Source organism: Eurosta solidaginis, chromosome 5, assembly GCF_040869045.1.
Source record: "Eurosta solidaginis isolate ZX-2024a chromosome 5, ASM4086904v1, whole genome shotgun sequence".
Taxonomy (NCBI): Eukaryota; Metazoa; Arthropoda; class Insecta; order Diptera; family Tephritidae; genus Eurosta; species Eurosta solidaginis.
In genome coordinates this window covers 63,900,833-63,912,863 of record NC_090323.1, presented here as the reverse complement: position 1 = coordinate 63,912,863, position 12,031 = coordinate 63,900,833, and the positions used below count along the sequence as shown (strand labels likewise).

Genomic DNA, 12,031 nt, shown 5'->3' with positions numbered 1-12,031 from the left:
TTGTAGAGACTTAGTCACCAAACTACAACAATAACATATGCACGACGGCGGTAATTCTTTACTTTAGCTCACAACTGCTAAAACTCGTCCAAAAATATCGGAGGTGTCAGAAGACGCGTTTTCTTTATGCATTGGCAGCCTTCGACCGCGCTTTTAAATAATTGCCCTGGGTGGGTCCAACACTTGTTTGGAGACCAAAACTATATTCGTGCAAGACACTTTTATCCACAGTTTTTTTTTTTTGTGGGTTCAACAAAATCATCAAAATTACAACAACCACATGAAAATTAAAAATTTTGTTTGCAAATATCTCCGGATAGAATTAAAATTTTCAATTTCCGCTTTCGGATTCGTGATCCTGGGTCAAAGCGCGTCTTTTGTCACTTCTCCCGATATTTGTACGAGTTTAAGCTGTTGTGAGCTAAAGTTTACCACAAACATCACGTTCTCACCTTTCAATTGCATTAAATTATTTTTTTAAAGACACATATGAATATTTAAAATCACTTGCACAAAAGACTTGAAATATTATATCGGCACTCGCGAAAACACAAAAGTACCTTTACTTATATCAGTTATACAGCTAGAGATGTGCAACTTTGAAATGGTCATTATTATTGGTGATGGGTGAGTTTGCGTCGATATTTGATGACAGATTTCTCTTTAATGCCAAAAACGTCGTTGACCAATGTAACCCGAACGACGAAGCTACCACGGTCTCCCTACCCATAAAAAAAATGTAAAGAAGTGTTTAGCGCTTACCCTGGGTGGGTAGAACTCCGGGTGATGCTTTATAAGCCTGCGTATTGGCACATCTTTATTGTTGTGTTAACACTATGTTACCAACGACAAGACCGGTGTCAACTCAGTGAGTTATCACTATAGCATCAAGCGAATATTTGACGCTGCTTAGCAGTGAGTTGATGGCATTACATTGTAGGTATTATCGATTGTTTTGCCAACTTTTAGAATTTGCGCTTGTAAAATGATTTTGCGTGCTTACCAATTGTAGGACTCACCAATTGTAGGTATCACGTCGGGGTCAATAATTGTAGTGTTGATTATTACCCAACAATAAAAGAATGCATTGATTTCTTATAAAACACTATATTTGATCAATACAAATTAAGAAATCTGCTTTACACAAATTCCAGAGAACACTAAACTATCTTCCGATAACTACAGAAAATCCAGTACAGATAAAATTCAACTTAACTTACGAAATAGATTGAAAAGGAATCGATAATACCTACAAATCGATTCAAATGACGTTGGTGTGTGACATAATCAGTTTTTAATATAGATGCGGTTAACATAATTGTATACATTATGAGTAGATTGCACGTATTTTTATGGAGAACGGCAGATCTAGGGAAACGAGCGCCGTCTGAACAAAAGAATAGAACACAAAATATCCCTACAAGACAGGTACCCGTTACCTACTCGATTACTTAATCGTTACCAATAACTTGGTCACCAATTATCGTCTTAATGACTTTTACATTGCTGTCGTGAAAAAGGTAACACATGCGCTCTCTCAAAATAGTGTACGTGTGACTCGCTTTCTCGCTCTTACCTATTGTGTTTTCGACATTCCTTCTCGCTCGATGTTATTTACATTTTTAAGTTACTTCATTAGGTATGTTTTCGTTATCGCTAACCAAAACATATGCAACAACAACAACACGGGTAACTAGCCTATCGGTTACCCGTACCCATGATACAAAAAAGAAGGTAGTTCCACTAAAAATTTTTTGACGTATTTGGGGATTTTTGAAGTTTCATAATGCTTGTTGTTTTGCCAGAAGCGTTGCCATACCGTTACTGGTTAAGGCGAAATTGTGGATGGAAATTTCCTTTTGGATGAAAACGCAATGGTCATCTGAGACAATAATAATATGCCTTAGCACCATTTATGTGCATATATATTGATTGAGAATACAGTAAAATATGCAATTTTATGGAATAATAGTGGATAATGACTCATATCTTTATGACAGCTTGACCCCTATACAGAAAAAAATACACGAAAAATCCTGTTGTTCTAGCATGGCCCTATTATCATGCCCCTACAGTGGATATTTCTCAAGGCATGTTGAGAAAAAGTGTACCTCCAAAGTCTGTACATCTATGTCAATGCTAAAAGGGCACATAATGTGTATAGGCGGGGCTGCCCCAAAGGTGATCCCGGGTACAACGGGCAGAAACACTCTCCTAACTAGTGGCTAACCTGCAGAGCTACAGGGTAATGTTCTCCCTAAAAAATAGTTTAACAATTCCCTCCTAAAGCGCAACGCTTGAATTATACAATAAATAAAAAAATAAAAAATGTGGACTTGTAGGCCAATTTATCAAGAAATTGCGGTGTGGGTTTATAAGGACCTCCTTTGAGCAAGCAATTGACAAACGTGTATGTTTTGTCAAAATGTTCGGAGCAAACGTACGGACACTTAAGAAGGCTATATTCACTTGCTTTGCATACTTCGATCCATGTTTCTTCCGCCAAAACAATTTTCAGGAACTCGAAAAACTTATTAAAAACCTTCTTTTCTATGCTGATATTTCGTATTAAAATATTTCCAAGGCTCATTTTTTTCTTTTTTATTTAAAATAACTATGAAAGAAATTTAGTCGTATTCGTTATTATGAAATCCATAAAAACTAGAAAAATTCGTAACATTTTTCAATCTGGTAGCTTGTTTTTGGTATAATTTTCATTGTCCCCGCAAAAGTCAAGTGGCTAACGTCACACTAAATGGAACTACCTCTATTTTTTGTATCATGCCCGTACCGGTTACCTTCTGTCAATTCGCTTTTTATATGAATGAAACGCGTCCCTTTTGTTTAAATAATATTTAATTATGAAAAAATTATGTATACAATGGTTTTTACAAATAATTTCCTTAATTTTCTAGTAAACCTTACATATGTGCATATTTATATGTACAAACTACATATGTAAAGACATAAACTCATTCGTAGTCGTGCCCTTTCTGAAACCATTTTGAGTTTCGAAGCTCACACTGATGGTGCTCAATTTTTCCTGCGCGGGTGGTGTTGTTAGTATCAGTTTGCATAGATATGAGTGTTGTAGATATAATACCGGAATATATGCAGCCCCATTTCGTGCTATCAAAGTCGATTTGCAGGTGATGTTGAGCCTTTGAACTTGACCTTTTCCCATAATATGCGTGGTAGGGCCTTATATGTGATACTAAAAAGGCCGAGGGACAGTTGTCGCAGTTTTCTTGTAGTTTGAGCAAATGTACGTTCTTCTTACAGCCACAGCTGGAATATTGCTATGCCCACATCGTCAAATCGAATTACCTAGAATGAAAAAGAAACGAATATCAGTAAGGATAGATAATAAGTTTTTAATATAACCGGAAGTGCTTAATAAATATAAGATACTCAAGGGGATTTCAGATAACCAGAATCAGGACCTGTAAAGTAAATTCAAGTGAACCTCCACCATGCCAAGGCATCTTCCGGTAGTGGGGGTATCCGAAGATTATAACAAGGGATAATTGATAGATGTTGGGGTAATAGATAGTAAATTAGGCGTGCTACAAAAACAAAAACGAATAAATGCAGATGGCTGTTTAATCCATTATGCGAAGTTCTTTGAATGGATGTGCAAATTGAAACGGACAAAGTACTGCTAAAACTGCTTTCCCAGAGTAACCCGGGAACGAATTGATATGACTACGTCTATTCTCCTTTAGCAGCAGTGCCGAGCACCAATTCCTTTTTGGACAGGAAAGTAAACGTTTGGTTGTCTGCAAGTTTATGATATGCCAGTACAGAACATACTCGCTTGCTGGATCTCAGCAGTACATCTAATTTTCCCAAATTTTCTGGGCTCAACGAGGGTATCCTCCTGAATGGTGCATGTGTACCCTGCTGCCTTGCCTGGCCGCTCACCCAACAACACCAGGCACGACGGAACTTGCCTTGCGACACCCAAAATGCACTCACGCCTCTCATGGCTCCAGCGGGTTAGTGGGCTTAGAGTATACCCGTGGTAGCTATGCCCGTCGTAAGAGGCGACTAAAATACCAAATTGATTCAAGGGGTTTTGTAGCGCAATCCTTTCAATGGGTTGCCAGCGCAATATATAGCCTCTCCAACCCAATTGTCAACGTCACCTACTCGTGGCGAATCCTGTTTCTTTAACAGCCGAGGCTCTGGCGACCTCATGTTCCTTATGGATCTACATTTGAAGGCGCTTAGTTAGCTGACATCGCTTACTTAACCGGTAGATTCTAAAGTAAAAACCAAAACACAAAATATAGGTTAAGTTGAAGTGGCCGGTTCATAAGGATCTTACATAGACTGAATGAGTCCGTAGTGTTACCAGAAGTTTGTTTTAATGACCAAGCTGAAAACCCTATCAAGAACCAGGACCTATGTTATAAAAAAAACTTCGTCCTCTTGACAAATACTAGAAGCTTCCTAGGACTTAAGCCACTTGCTGCTTCTAGATCTTACAGCTTTATCACTCCTAATAGCTGGAGCCTTAGCCTGGCAAGCGCAGGGCACGATATTTCTCAGGGGCCCGGTATTTCTCGGGGGGCCCGCGATTTAGAGGTACTAAGAAATTTTTTTTTAATTCAGGAGAGTCTTTAGTTGTTCCATGTGGAAATTGTAAGCCGAATTTCAAAAGCAACGAATATTGATAATGATTTTTTACCTGGTTCCTCGAACAGTGAGGAGACAATAAAAACATCAAACAAAAATATATGTTTACATGAATCCGAAATCGTAAAGTTTTCGTGGTACCACTGATGAAGGTTCATCTTCAAAAAGCCTTCCAACAATACCACCAACTCTGTATCAAAGTCTAGATTATTTAAACGACTTCGATATCGGTACCGTGAATAATGAGTTTTTGCGATCTGAAGAAGTCAACGAAATAATTCGTCGAGGTCATCAAAAGTGCCCTGTTATTTTTCCACGTGATTGTCATGACGAGGCATTTCCTACCTCGTTGTTAAACAGAATCTTGCCAAATGGAGAGAAAGTCGAGCGTCACTGGTTGGTGTGGAGTGCCAGTAGCAATGCTTTTTATTGCCTACCATGTCGTCTGTTAAGCACCAATACTTTAAATGGACCTAAAATTTGTTGTCCTGGCGAATATTCGAAATTCCAGGTATGGAAGAAGCTATACGCTAAACTGCCATCACACGAAAATACTGAAGATCACATTAAATATTATATTCAATGGCGATCTTTACAAAACCTAATTCGAAAGGAGGCTACAATTGATACACTTATCAATGAACAGCTAATCACTGAAACTCAAAAGTGGAAAGAAATTTTATATAGAATTTTGGACACTATTTTTTTTTTCAAAAAGCGAAAGGATGGACATTTTTTGGGCATCTAAGATCTCATAAGCCATTATGATCCGATACTTAGAGATCATTTGGAGAAAGTTAGGATTTCACAATAGCAGCACAAACGCTTACAAGTTAACTATCTTTCCCCAGACATTCAGAACGAGTTTATAGAAATTTGTGCAAAGCATGTGAGGGAAACTATATTAGATCAAGGCAAGAAAGCTAAGTATTTTGCTATTGTCGTTGATGCTATGCTTGATGCTAGTCACGTTGACTACGTTCATTTTGCGCTCACTCCATTTCAATTCGAAAGCAACAAATTTACAATTCCAGAACAGATTTTGCTTTCGTGAATTGTAACCAAAAAACTGCTCAGAAAATCGCTGATCTAATTTGCCATACATGATTGAAGATTGTCGTGCACAAGGGTACGATAACGGCGCCAATATGAAAGGAGCTTACAACGGGGCACTACGTCACATTCTCGACAAAAACTCGAATGCTGATTACTCGCCTTGTGCAACCCGCAGCTATGATAGCGTTTTCTTTTCTGGATAAAGTGTTACGCAAGCGTTGTTGTTCTATTCTAAAAAACAGGCAACGCCTTTACGGGGTATTTCGTTCTTTTGTGAAAATTCTTGCCTGCTCGCAACGCAAAAGCGTTACACTTTTACCCTGTATAAAATGGCGGTGTGGCAGTGCAACTTTGTGAAACTCTCAATTCGCTCTTAAGTTCCACATATACTCTGTTAATATGAGTGAATTTGGTGAGTTGAAATGTTCTTTGTATGCACTATAAATGTTGACCATTTTCTGGGGTAGGAGTAACTCTATTGTTGTTGTTGTTGTTGTAGCGATAAGGTTGCTCCCCGAAGGCTTTGAGGAGTATTATCGATGTGATGGTCCTTTGTCGGATACAGATCCGGTACGCTCCGGTACCACAGCACCATTAAGGTGCTAGCCCGACCATCTCGGGCACGATTTGTGTGACCACATTAAACCTTCAGGCCATCCCCTCCCTCCCCATCCCAAGTTCTATGAGGAGCTTGGGGTCGCCAGAGCCGCGTCTTTTAGTGAAACAGGATTCGCCGCGGATAGGTGAGGTTGACAATTAGGTTTGGGGAAGCTATATATTGCGCTGGCAACCTGCAGGGTTGCGCTACACAGCCCCTGGAATCTGATATTTTAGTCCCCTCTTACGCATACGCCAGGCATACCTACAGCGGGTATATTCTGACCCCCTAACCCGATGGGGTAGAGTATTACCATTTACTTAGGCAACAATTTATTTCAGAAAAGAAAACGCTATCAATTTATGTGGTGTTGATGCTGCAGAATGTTGTACGGCTGCAATTATTTTCTTCGGCAGCACTCCACAACGATGTGACATCCTCAAAAAAATGTACCTAGCTCTCTTCATAGTCTTTCAGCCAAAAGCCAAATTTGACTGCGCAAGCATACGGCGATGTTACCGGCATTCTCAAGTACATCAACAAGTTCGAATGTATCTTGATGTCCTCAATTTGGTTCAAAACCCTACCATTAATGAAAGAAGCGTGGTCCTCCAAGCGAGAGACACCACCACAGATGTTGAGGTCCGACATCTAGATGCCTTATTAGCTGATTTGAAGTTGATCAGGAACCAATGGGAAACAATTTTAAACGAATGCAAAACAGTTGCTATTCAATTGAACATCTCGCCAAAGTTTCCGGACATTCGAAAGAGAATACCCAAAAGGCGTTCCGAAGATAATTTAAATGAGATCATTACGGATGATTCAGAGTCTGATTTCAAAAACAATACATTCTTGGTGATCGTTGATTCGGTAATCACTGGCATTACTGAACGATTTGCAGCTATGAGAAATTTGAACGAAAAGTTTTCCTTTTTGTGGCAATTTAAGACATGGATGAAACTACGGTTTGGGCGAGCGCAGCAAAATTTGTCGAAAAATACAAGTCGGATATTTCTCAAAGCTTAGAATGTGAAATAGTTCACTTGAAACACATTTACGAAGCAAATTTTGATAAAGGTCTGTCGCCATTGGAATTGCTAAATGCCATCTATGTTCAAAATCTGTATACAATTTTCCCCAACATTGGTGTTGCTTTACGTATCTTTTGCACTATACCTGTCACTGTAGCTAGTGCAGAACTTGCTTTCAGCGTCCTTGCAAGAATCAAAAACTTTCATAGATGGTGTTCATCTCAAGAGCGAGTTTCAGGACTTCCCACGCTTTGTGTTGAATCCGTTTTGGCAAGACAGTTAAATTTTGATATTATTATAAAAATTTTGCAGCGAAAAAAGCAAGTAAAGCCACTCTTTGATATCCGAACATTCTATATTGAATAATTAAAATTTATATTCATCATTAAATTTATCAGAAATGTATGAAAATGTTACCAAATAACTAGAAAAGATTATTTGAAATAATATGTGGCTGTTAAAAGAGAATTTTATTTCTACGTTTCAATAAAATAATACAAATAGTAAATATTCTGTGTTAATTTTATTGTCAGCTCTTAGCCAAAAATCATTTAGTTGATGTGGCAAAATTTTTTTTTTATGTAATCCATCAATAATGATTTATTAATGAAACGTCATTAATTCACGTTAATCAAATGTATTAGTGGATTTTTTATAGGGGGCCCGTAAATTTTTTTAGTCCCGGGCCCGGATTTTCTCTCTACGGCCCTGGTTCGAAGACGCCAGAGGGGATTGAAGTCAGAGTCTCCGGACCCAGAGCCAAAATATCAGTACCTCTAAAAGCACATACGAGCAGCTTTCAAGCGGAAGTATTCGCCATATGTTGGTGCGCTAGGCTGAACCTTCAGCGCTGATACTCCAATGAAACAATTGACATACTCAGTCAGACAGTCAGGCCCCACTAAAGGCTATTGTGGCGTTCGAAATAAAGTCAGCACTGGTCCTTGGGTGCACAACGTAGTACTGTTGCACTGGGTCCCAGGCCGCAGGGGAGTAGAGGGTAATGAGCAGGCGGACTCTAGAGTTTAGTTTGTTGCGTCCCTCCCACAAATTATCATCCTCCCAGCAGATCCATGCAGCGGGTCTGCACCATACTCTCCTCCTCCAGGAAGGTATCGAACCCAATCCGTGTCCTTCTCCTGACCTCGGTCATGAGAAATGGTTTTGCTGCGTTTGCCGGAAAAGAATCTTTTTAGGACGGTCATACTCTTGTCAGTGTGTCACGTGCAAGGGATGGTTGCATCGGACAGGTTGCTCTGGCCTTGATCCCAAAACCCGACGTCCTCATAACTTTTACAAATCTTTGTGGCTTCTTGTTGTTCACGCCCTCATTACATTATGAGAAAATACGGCACCTGAGAACACAGCCGTATGAAGCTGAAAAACACAAGCATCGATTTTGTGATCGATCAGAAGACGGCGGACCATATCCTCCAAGAATACGAAGCAATCTCAAAACGTAGGGCTAAGTTTATGGGCTCACCATGGCCAGTGCATTCCCACATTTAATCCCTCAAGCCAAGAACTCTGCTAGGGTTCATCAAAGAAGTCCGCTACGATGAGGTGCTGTGAAGGAGATGTGCAAGTCACTGTGCAATCCTAAATAAATTATCTATCTACGTTCAGGTAACAAGCACCATTGAGGTACTAACCCGACCGTCTCCGGACCTATTGATATGACTACATTGAACCTTCTAGGGATTGAATATTAATAATGACCGCAATGCGAAAGTCTGCTAAAATTTACCATTCTCCATGGAATGCTACATATATAACTTCCCACGTTTTGAATCAGTAATGAAAATACCAAAATTTACTAAAATTTTAACTGGTTGTGGGTAAGGTGTTGATGTCCTCCTTTAACGCAATGTAATGGCAACGGCGACGCAGGGAAAATAATAAAAATCCTTTAAATCTACTGATCATAATTAATTAATCCCTCCCTTTCTATGCAGTTGTATGCATACATACATATGGGCTTTGTTCTCCAAACGCTATTTAAAGAAATCAATTGAAATTTACATGAACTTCGAACTCTTTGGTATTTGCCTTCTTCAGTTGATTATCAACAAAAGCAGAACAAATTATCACTAACAAATTTATACATGTTGTTTATATATTTAATATGGTAGGCAATTTACTTACCCTTTCTGGTGCGATGATCCTGGACAATCGGGCCTGACTAGACGAGATTTATTTTGCTTTAACATAGCGTGCTTAACGCGAACCATTTGATGTTAGGGCACAATTTCGATTATGCAACCAATCAAAGAAATGTCGTGCTTGTAATACTGCTATGATAGCAGCAGCAGCTCCCGGTGGCGGTACATAAACAACAGCTGCATGCGGATCAGTTGCATTTTTTGCTTCGGCTACCTATTCAATTTTAATTCACATTACATTATCTACTATTGCAATTTTTAATCAATACAAATCAATATAAATTACCGAAGCAAATACTGGCAAACCAAGATGTGTAGTTCCACCCTTTTTTGGGAAAATACATCCAACCAATTTTGTACCGTATTCCAAAGCATGTTGGTTGTGGAAAGTACCTTGTTTACCGGTAAATCCTTGGCAAATGGCACGTGAATCTGCATTTAATTGTAGGTTTCTTATTGTTTTGGCATATCCTGAGCTGAATCGCACCCCGGCAGAGATGATATATATTAGAATAATATAACATTTGTTTTATTATTCAGCCCTATTCTGCATTTCGACTTGGATTGGAATTTTTTCGATTTGGCAATTTTGTTATTCTGTGTTCCAATCTCTTTCGATCCAACTTCGAATCGTTCGATTTTGTGTATTCTGCATTTCGATCGTAGTTCCGTTTTTCTAAGTTGCAAATTTGTTGGCGGAAAATTATTTTCTTTTTATTTTTTTTCTTAATTTATAACAGGATTTTAACAAAAATGTAGTAAAACTTGTTGAGAAACGTAAAAGGCTTCATGGTGATTGTTTTTTATGTTTCCAACACAAGTTCAGTATGAGACGTTGGCTAATTTAATCGCTACAAAGCGGGATATGATGACTCCTGGGAAGCTTGCCTTCGCATAAAATTCTTGCTTCGCTTGTATATTCTCCTCTTTACTTTGTTCAAATGTTATCCACTGAGGGCATAATTTTGGTTGCATTACATCCAGAAACATAGACAGTGACTTTGACACTGTTGACTCTCCCATTCCTACATTATAATCCGCCCCTATTTCATGCTGGTGGCCACCGTGGTGTGATGGTAGCGTGTTCCGCCTACCACACCGTATGCCCTGGGTTCACACCCCGGGCAAAGCAATATCAAAATTTTAGAAATAAGGTTTTTTAATTAGAAGAAAATTTTTCTAAGCGGGGTCGCCCCTCGGCACTGTTTGGCAAGCGCTCCGAGTGTATTTCTGCCATGAAAAGCTCTCAGTGAAAACTCATCTGCTTTGGAGATGCCGTTCGGAGTCGGCACAAAACATGTAGGTCCCATCTATAGTGGCCACTCTGCCAGAATAGAGAGGGTTCAAAGAAAATTCATTAGATTTTGCTTAATTTCTATTAACTTTGACGATCCAACCCCATCCTATTACTCGCGATGCATGCTTATCAATCTCCAGTCTCTTGAAATCCGGAGAGCTGCGCATCTACTAATGTTTGTTTATGATCTCATCACTGGCTCTTTGGATTGTTCAGCTCTTCTAGCTAAAGTTAATTTTAATGTACCTAATAGGTGTCTTCGTACTTTCTTGCCCTTTTACTTGCGTGTCGGTAGAGCTAACTATTGCATGTTTGACCCGATTTTCCGCGCATTTACCGTATTTAATAGACTCTCAGGGAGTTTCCTTCTTGATTTCTCTTTGTCGAGAAGTACGTTCAAGTCTTCTCTGGATTTGTGGCTGTAATTTATTTTTATTATTTATTCATCTCATTGTTATCTTTTTTCTTTTTTATTATTTACACGGTAATTAATATATAAGTTTGACTATATATTTTTTATATCTTTCTATTCATTTGTATCTAGCCTGTAAGATTCTTTTCGTTCATAGACTTAATAAACATATACAATATACAATACAATACAATATTACCGTCTGGCCAATTTGTAGGGAAAACCAAGAACACGACGTAAATTGGAAGAGAAGCTCGGTTTAAGATCTCTTCGGAGGTTATCGCGCCTTACATTTATTTTTATTTTATTCCATGCTGGTAACTGCCTTCTGCAAAAACTCTCAAAGCAGCTAAAACAATATTAAAGGCATATGTCGATGCCGAAGTCCTTGGACGAATTTGCCCCGCGAAAGTATCTAACACATACTTGAAAGCATCCTTATTAAGACGAAAGTTTTTTTTGAACCTAAATAAGAAAATAAGTCATTAAACTCTACCACTTTTAAGTTCAATTTCTTACAATTCGTCACTCATCTCAAATGGATTACACAAATCTCGCAATATTTGCCTTTCCATTCTCGCCTGGCCATTTTCGTATGCGTTGCTTTCCAACTCCACAAATAATGCCGCGGCTATTGATTCCATTATAATAGACAGCTATAATTTGTGTCTGTTCGTTGGGTCCAGTTATATGCCAAAGCAAGCTGCCGGAGTAGAGGAAGGTGAAGCGAAAACGTAAACAATCCTTGCGGAGAGAATAAATAAATCTTTATAAAGCATTTTAGGTCAGTGCAATGAAATTAGCATCCATAAAATTCAGAAAATGTCAGCT

At 38.8% G+C, this 12,031-nt stretch overlaps 1 long non-coding RNA gene across 1 annotated transcript; it reads right to left on the bottom strand.

Annotated features, from left to right (window-relative positions):
• Positions 1 to 2,838: 2,838 nt before the first annotated feature.
• LOC137252142 (uncharacterized) lies at positions 2,839 to 9,949 on the bottom strand. Its single transcript, XR_010953455.1, has 3 exons — positions 9,778 to 9,949; positions 9,475 to 9,705; positions 2,839 to 3,327 (listed from the first exon to the last, which is right to left on the bottom strand). It is a non-coding gene; the product is annotated as an uncharacterized lncRNA (long non-coding RNA).
• Between the last annotated feature and the right edge of the window lie 2,082 nt (positions 9,950 to 12,031).